A 9,893-nucleotide genomic window follows, 5' to 3' on the forward strand; every position below is an offset into this window, starting at 1 on the left:
AGTGGAACTTGCCAACCAGTCACTAGCTCAAAAGCTGATGCGCAATCTGTCTCACAGACAACAAGCTTAAGACCCGCCTCCCAAGCCCAAGCCAAACCTTTCCATATACTCCACAACTCCATCTTGATGACACTAGATCCAAAGGAATTTCCTAAGCATCCCATTACCCATTGACTGGAGCTATCGCGAATTACCCATCCAAAACAAGCACAATCATCTCCTAAGTTCACACTCCCATCACAATTTAACTTCCAAGCACCAGGTTTTGGCGGAGACCAAGACAGAAATTTTAATCCCTGGATGCAACATACTCGATTCTGAGTTGTATATTCAAAATCCACCATGCACCTGCGAGCCTTGTATGCAATTGACCCAGCAGATCCAAAAATTCCCTGAAAATTACCCATATTTCTGTCTTGCCAAATTGACCATATTATAGCTGCAAATTTGGAACAACCTTCATTGAGGAGGCCATGCTTGAACCAATCATGCACCTCGTGAGAGCCAAAGAAACACACATCAGAAAAACCTAGAAAAACCCAAACTGATCGCACCACTTCACAATCCCGAAAACAATGAAGAATTGTCTCCGGAAGTTGATTGCAACGTGTACATAAGGATGAGGAGGAGAGATGTCGCCGAAAACGCAGATATTGAGTTGGTACAGCATCATGAAGGCAAAGCCACACTAGGAGCCTCAACTTTTCAGGGACCCGCGCCTTCCAAAGCCAAAGCCAATTGATATTCCTATCCCAATTCAACTTATTCTGAATTAACCATAAATATCCTTGTTTAGCAGAGTAAAGAGTGTGCTCCCAACTCCAATCCAAATCACGACCAGAAACCGAAATATGTACTAAACTAAGAATGTCTTCCCTTAAGTCCATAGGAATAAAAGAGTAAATCCTCTCCAAATGCCAAACTCCATCACGGTAAACATCTTCAATGGTCAAAGCAGCCTCACAAATATCAAGAAATTCAACCCTCGCTCCTACTGGCCCAGAGTGCAACCAAGAGTCAAACCAGAAATTCTTAGAAAGAGCTCCCACTTTCCAAACAAACCCTTCCTTTAATACGGAAGCTGTGTGCACAATAGACTTCCATATATACGATGAAGAACCCATTGCTTTAACTGCAAATATTGCTCCAAAAACTCCCAGCTCACCCTGTCATAAGCCTTTTCTAGGTCAATTTTAAAAGCAAGAATACCTTTCTTTGATTTGGTTTTCTTCATAAAATGGAGAACTTCCTGGGCTACAATAATATTGTCTTCCACATTACAAAAAAGATCTCTATAAAATCCAATTGCATATTCTTCGAGTTCTTGCGGATCAGTACTCCATCTTCCATCCTCCAAAAACAACCCCTGAACCTTGTTACGCTTCCTCCGCATAATGGTTTGCATATGAAAGAACTTAGTATTTCTATCTCCAAATCTGACCCAGTGCTCTCGGGATTTTTGATACCAAAACAACTTCTCTTGCATAAGCAGATTACTATATTCAGCCTGTAACTCCCTTTCTTTCTGTATGAGGGATAAAGCATCAACTCTCTCCATTCGCTGTTGGATACTGGTCACACGCCTCTCCAATTCCCTCTTTCTTTTAAAAATATTCCCAAAGACGTCTCGGTTAAAGGCCAAAGCATCATCTCTGACCTGAGAAAGGCAACGAATAGGATTGGGTCTACCCTTGTCCCAAGCACCCCTGACCACCGACAAAAAACTTAGGTGATAAGACCAAGCTACTTGAAAACGGAAAGGTTTTACCCCGACTCTTCTATCATTACCTTGACATCGTATCATAATGGGACAGTGGTCAGAATGCATCCTCGCCAAATTCTCCACATAGCTTTCCGGAAAACGAAAACACCAAGCATCAGTAGCCACAGCCCTATCCAGCCTCTTCGAGATGAACCGATTACCCTGCATATGTCTGAACCAAGTGTACAAAGATCCATGGGCTCCCAAATCAATCAAACCACACTCATCTAGAAGAGCTCCAAACCGCTCTACCCTTCGAGAGACAAAGTTCCCACCTTTAACCTCAGATGAAAGAAGGATCTCATTAAAATCCCCAATAGCTAATAAAGGACCTGAATAATTTCTAGAAAAATCTGTCAAAACCCTCCAAGCTTCTTCCCTTTTGCTAGGAACGGGACTTACATAAATTGCTGCACAGACCCAAGAAAAACCGCCATTCGAAAACTCAACACACACCACTTGCGAACTCGCTGCCACGACATTGCAAGATACTCCGGGCCATGCAGAGAGCACCCAAATACCTCCACTATGCCCCTGAGCTTCTTCAATATGAATAGGAATATAACCTAATCTGTTCCAAAAGACAGCCATCTTTTGGAAAGCACAATGAGTCTCTAAAATGATAAAAACGTACGGATGAAAATTCTTTACCAATTGTTTCAGATGCACCCGAGCCAGCTTATTTCCAGCTCCTCTCACATTCCAAGCTATAATGTTTGCACAATCCATATTAATATTACTTGGAGTGAGACCCACACCTCAGATTATTTGAGGGTAGTGAGCGGGGTCTCCACTGTAACCACACTGTGCCCATTCTCAATCGGAGAATTCTGAAGAGAATTAGGCCTTAATCTCTTTAAATTACTTTTGAATGGCGTTTTAGAAGTCCCCGCGCCTTGCGAATAAGCCCCTGCCCGTTCTGAACCAGGTCCTTGCTTGCCACCCGTCACACCTTGAGCAGAGGTAAAACCTAACGAAGCTAATTTAAAGTTCCTCGCTTGTTTTAGCACTTGATTGTCCTTACTTATGTGTAAAGCTGATTCAACCACATTGATGCCTTTCATAGCAGGTTTTCCTTTAGCAACATAATTAGAAGATTTATCCACATAAACTTTTTTGGACTTATCCTGGTCATGCCTACCCAAAAAGACCTTCTTGCCCTTTGCCTTTCTTTCCACTTTGGTCCACGTTGTATCCCCTGCATGTGTCCCTTCCATTACATGCACTACCTTATCCTTATTCTTCTCTATCCCAATTGTAGTACTACCAAAAACAAAAGGCTTCTCAATATTAGAAGAAAATGGCACCTGATCTATTTTCTCATGATCTTGTTCCTTGTCTTCATTCACCCCTGTTTTATCAATGTTCGCTGAAATTGAACTAATCAATTTACAGTCCACACCAACATGCCCATAACAACCACACGTATTGCAGACCAACTCAAGGCTTTCATATTCAACATCCAAAACCCTCCCATCCACCTCAACACTACGAGTAATGGGAACGCCTAAATCAATCTCCACACAAGCCCTCGCATACTTCCCTCTTGCTGCCATCTTAGTTGCTACATCGACTTTCACTGGCTTTCCCACCGCAGCGGCAATCCTCAACATAGCCTTCTCATGGTAGTAACGAATCCCTAAGCCGTAAAAGCGTACCCATACCATGGTGGATCCAAAAACCTCCTCCTCTGAATAGAACTCAGGTGACCATGGTTTTACAGCAAGATAGAACCCAGATATCATCCAAGGACCACCAAGTAATACCCTCTCCCGATCTTCGAAAGCATCAAACTTCACCAGAAAATAACCATTTCCTACATCCAGAACTTGAAACCCACCCTTCAATCTCCACACCATACCCAGCTTATGCACCATTGCCGTGTAACTTATATGCTTGCCCAAGACTTTGACGACGATCGCTTCCTTATATGGTACAGATAACGCCGCTAGCCCTTCTTTTGAGAAGATGACCCGAGGAGGATGCGAATCCCCGTGGTTCTCTTTGATCACCTTGGCTAGCCTCTCTCCATCTAAAGCCTCATTCCAAAGCATAGGAGACGGAGACTTCTGTCCAGTCACCATGTCGCGGAAGGAAACCTTTTGAAAGCCATGTTCTTCCTTAGAAACCCTAGTACCCTCCTCCTTCTCACCAGATACAAACCCCCCGACGCTCTCTCCCTTAGTTCTACCGCCGGCATTACTGGTTATGTCACCCTCTTCGTGAATCCCCCGCTCACTCCGTCACTCATACCTAAACCCTAGTCTCGGTTATAACAAACTATATTTATTGAGTTTAACATCATATAGGGGTAATAATAAAAAAATCTTGATAAATATTATATTAAAATATAAAAATATATGAGAGAGATGCCAAACTAAAATACCAAACCTATATATAACCATTTTTTTGAATTACGTAGTAATTGTTAACATTTTTTTTTTGAAATAATATTGTTATTATTAAACTACTCTTTTAATTTACCTATAATAACAATAAAAAAATTTTACACCAATCTATAAATTTCAGCTTATATATTTAGACTTTTATAATTTTTTCAATTAAAAAATATATAGTTAATGAGTTATAACTCAAATGACATAGTCTCTCCATACTCACTTAAGAAGTTACAGGTTCGAGTCTCTCTATCTTTAGTTAAAAAAAAAATCAAGAAATACATAACACAATCTTCTTTATCTTTACAAAGTATTAGATAATTAATTATGGTGTCACAAATCACATTAAATCAAATTTGTCTTAATTCGTTTTTTACACACAATTTTTTTTTATTATTTATTTACCAAATATCTCCCAAATTACTGTTACTTGTTCAATTTTCACCCTTTACTTCTTTATGATGTTCTTTATCTATCTCATTTCAATTTTAATATTATCTCCATTTCAAAAAAATTTTGCACTCTACAGGCCAACAATTTGAGAACAGTTGATTTTGGCAAAATGAAAGAGGAATTATATGTCTTTGAATCCAATTTCAGTAAAAATCCATTCACTACTCATTTCTTAAATTTCATCCGATTTTCACCCATTACACCTTTAAATATATGGTATTTTCATTTAAGAAATCTTTTTGGACAAAGACTCAATCATTTACATAAATATTTTTCTTTTATTTTTATGCATCATGATGAGGCTTGTGACATTTGCCATCTTTCTAAGCAAAAGAAATTTTCATTTTCTTAAAATTTTAACAAATTAATGTAAGTTTTGATTTACTACATTTTGATATTTGGGATTTGTTTCAACAAAATTCTATTCATAATTATAAATATTTTTTTATTATTGTTAATGATTTGAGTCGCTTTATATAAGTTATTTTATTAAAATCAAAAGGAGAATTTCAAAATCATGTAAAGAATTTTATTACTTTAATTAAATACAATTCAATTCTAAAGTTAAAGTTATCCATGTTGATAATGGACCAGAATTCATTTTACATTAAGGGTATTATTCATCAACGTAATTATATTGAAACTCCTCAACAAAATGAAAAGATAGAACACAAGTATCAACATATTTTAAATATAGCTCGTCTTCTTATATTTCAATTTAATTTACAATCATCTTTTACACAATCTTCTTTATCTTTACGTAGTATTGGATCATTGATTCTGGTGTTACAAATCACATTACATTAAATTTGTCTTAATTCATTTCTTACACACAAATTTTTTCTATTATTGTTTATTTACCAAATGTCTCCCAAAGTATTATTACTTGTTCAATTTTCATCCTCCTTACTTCTTTATGATGTTCTTTATCTATCTCATTTCAATTTTAATATTATCTCCATCTCAAAAAATTTTTGCACTCTACAGGCCAATAATTTGAGGACAGTTGATTTTGACAAAATGAAAGAGAAATTATATGTTCTTGAATCCAATTTCGATAAAAATCCATTCACTACCCATTTCATAAATTTTATCCGATTTTCACCCATTACGCCTTTAAATGTATGGTATTTTCATTTAAAAAATCTTTCTGGACAAAAACTCAATCATTTATATAAATATTTTTCTTTTATTTCTATGCATCATGATGAGGTTTGTGACATTTATCATCTTTTTAAGCAAAAGAAACTTTCATTTTCTTAAAGTTTTATCAAACTAATGTAAATTTTGATTTATTACATTTTGATATTTGGAGTTTGTTTCGACAAAATTCTATTCATAATTATAAATATTTTTTTATTATTGTTGATGATTTTAGTCCCTTTACATAAGTTATTTTATTAAAATCAAAAGGAGCATTCCAAAATCATGTAAAGAATTTTATTACTTTAGTTAAACACAATTCAATTCTAAAGTTAAAGTTGTCCATGCCAATAATGGACCAGAATTCATTTTACATTATTTTTATGCTTCAAAGGGCATTATTTATCAACGTAATTGTGTTGAAACTCCTCAACAAAATGAGAGGGTAGAACACAAGTATCAACATATTTTAAATATAGCTCGTATTCTTATATTTCAATCTAATTTACAATTATCTTTTTGGTCTTATGCCGTTAAACATGCTGTTTATTTGCTTAATAAAGTTCCATCATCTGTAATTAATTTTAAAATACTATTTGAGATTTTATTTAATCATCTATCAAATTATCATAACCTTAAAGTTTTTAGATGTTTATATTTATTTCTATCCTAATGGGCTAATGGCAAATAGATCAAAATTTGATCCAAAGGCCAAAAAAGCTGTGTTTATTAGTTTTTAATATGGTATTAAATAATATATTATGTTTTATAAGATAAAAGAATTGAGATTTTTAGAAATGTGATTTTTTATGAATTGATTTTGTTCTTAGTCATAAAAAATGTCAAATTCCATACATTCAACCTAACATTGTCAGTCACGCTTTTTTTTTTAAAACAAGATTCAGTTAGTCTTCTAGTTGGACCCTCACTCATACTTATTAACCCACTTTCATATAATTTTTTCTTTTCTCCAACAACCTCTCATTCTTCCTCACTCTCGTATCCTAGCCAACTTAAACCCACCACCGAATCTATTTCAAGTCATATATCTTCTCCTCCTTTCGCAATAGACACTAGTCCACCATCACCTCTTCATTCATCCCACGTCACCTTTCTCATCACTTGAGCAACTCCGTCCTCGTCATTCCGACCGACTCACCGACTTTTAGCATATCTCTCTGATTACTTGTGTAATTTCTCTCTCATCTCCACAAATCTCTCTCGTTTAGAGTGTTGATATCTTCTATCTTCAGTTATATCTTTTTCTTCTCTTTTATCTTCTCATCATAAGTTTCTTTTATCTTTGTTAAATTCACTAGTGCTCAAATTTATATCCTTCTAATATATATTGATGACATTGTTCTCACTCGTAATTCTACTTCTGAACTTGCTGCCATTAAGTCTATTTTGTACCAACACTTTTGAATTAAAGATTTTGGCCATTAAAATATTTTTTGGGTATTGAAGTTGCTCAATTAGCAAAGAAAATTTGCTTATCTCAGAGAAAATACTATCTTGATCTTTTGGAAGATTCTGGTTTATTAGGTACTAAATCTGCCTCTGTTCTAATGGATAGTGCCACAAGACTATATCAAGACAATAGTCCTTTGCTATCTGACCCTTTTGTTTATTGTTGTTTGATTGGGTGTCTTGTCTATGTCACCACTATCCGACCAGATATAATGTATGCCACTCAACAATTAAGTCAATTTATGTCATCTCCTACTGACTCTCATCTTCAAATGGGCAAGTGTGGATTATGATATTTGAAAGTTAGCCTGGCAAAGGACTTTTTATTCCCAAGAGAATAAATTCAGCTTCTCGACGTTAGTGACTCTGATTATGCCGAATGTCCTCACACTCAGCGATTTTTAACAGGCTGTTGTTTCTTCTTGGGTAGCTCTTTAATCTCTTGAAAAACCAAGAAACAAACCACCATTGCCCGCTCATCCACTGAAACTGAATAACGTGCACTTGTCAACATAACTTGTGAACTTCAATGGATACTAAATGTGTTATAATTTTTACACATTTCTCCTATCCGGCCACCAATTTTATATTTTGATAATCCCCTCCATATTGCTGTTAATCCGATTTTTTATTAACAGACAAAACATTTAAAGGTTAATTATCACTTAATTCGATAGAAATTCCAAATTGGAGTGATGAAACCTCTTTCTATTTCCTCTCTTGAGCAGCTAGCTAATATTTTTACCAAATCTTTGCTTCTTCAATTCTGCCATCTTAATCACATCTTTTATCCTCCAAATAGGAGCATATTAAATGACTTTTATCCTTCGGGCGGGACGTATTTAGTTTTATTTTTATAATTTTTTCAACATCACACAATTTTCTTTATTTTTGTGTACTCTTTACATATTTTTTTTAATTTTATTCTGTTAATTACGGAGACAAACACTGCTATATTATACTTGCATCGAAATCTTATTAAATCAAATCGTATCCATAAACAAACATTACCTTTTAATATCACATATTATCATATCATATCATAATAGAAAGAAAACTCTAAAGTACTATTACTATACTATTTAAAAATTTTATGAATTAATGTTGCGTCAACGCGCGTGTAAAATAAACATGATTATTTTTTATCATATTATTATGCCATGTCAAATATAAAAATAATATCGGTTCTATTAAAAAATTAATTAATAGTAAAGCCAATTTCAGCTAATTAATTAAAAAATACATCTGTTAAAAAAATATTACTATTCTAATTTTTTGATTTTTAAAATAAAAAATAAAAAAATTTGACTTAATTGACTTATATTATAATTTACTCCCTTATCTTTTTAAATAATATTTTTGAATAATAAGCCTCCAAAAGCATGCGGTTTCATTTACGCGTTTGTACTACTAAACCATCCATGATTCAAACTGCAAAGAATGAGGAAGAATAAATGAAGAGTTTGTAGTTAGGTAGAAATTTGTAGAACACTACTTTAATAAATAATTATACATGAAATAAAATAGCTTGAATGCTTGTGTGTAGGTATCATTACATATAGTATGCCACAATAAACAATATTCACTTGGACAATATAATATAGTCATCTTCTTTTTCATTAAGTATAATATCATTATTAACTTTAGAAGAAAAAAATATAACCCCAAAAGTCATCTTTAAAAAGAAAAAAAAAAAAACGTTCTCTTCTCTCACGCAATTTCTTTCAATCTATTCCGAATTTAACACAGAAGACTTCTATTAGTTAGAGAATTTGAGCATGAGTTTTTATTTATATGCATATAAGTCTTAGAATTATAGACTTCCCCATTAATTTAATATTGATCTTTTCAAATTATATAACTAAAAACGTATAAGAAACAGTAAATAATTATGTAATTAGCATTTTGGCAATGAGAATTGTTGACCATAAGACCTAACATAAATAATTATGTAGTTGTTTGAGTTGTTTAGATTGTTTAAATATCATATTCCACATTAAATTTTTAGGAGATGCAGCAGATTTTATGTCAACCTAATTTTTAATAAGTAGGTAGAATTTTATAACAAAGCTTGTTTATTTTCAACGAAAATTCTTAAGAATTACACGGCACGTGAACTCTGACCATAATTCATTCATGACATTTTGGTATACAATATTAATGTCAGCCCTCTGTACCGCTTTAATTTCATCAATTATCTAACAAGTTGTATTTCGGCAACCTGAATAATATATATATTTCATTGAAAATGTATAATAATTTATTTGATTTAATCAAATTTATTATTTTTATTTGGACAAATAAATTTTCAAAAATATAATAGAAAAATTTATGTCTTATTTTTATAAAGTTTGAAAATTCTTGATGGCCTAGAAAAGGAGATTGAATTTATGGTCTTTTCTTAATCTTGAATAATAAGTCCTCAAATTAGAAAATGAAACTTTGCTTTTGTTTAGACTACAAGATTGATTATATAGGAGACAATTTTATTTTGTCTCATAAATCGTAAAAAACAAAATCAGAGTAACGAAGAAGATGACTCAACCATATATCCTCGTTCAGCTGCCTTATGCAATGCAACCTACATCAAGTGTTGTGGTGGATTTTTCACTATCTTTTTAAGTATTACATACACCAATTTTTAAGGATTCAATCTAATCCTATCAGGA

The sequence above is a fragment of the Arachis ipaensis genome, chromosome B08, assembly GCF_000816755.2.
Source record: "Arachis ipaensis cultivar K30076 chromosome B08, Araip1.1, whole genome shotgun sequence".
NCBI lineage: Eukaryota > Viridiplantae > Streptophyta > Magnoliopsida > Fabales > Fabaceae > Arachis > Arachis ipaensis.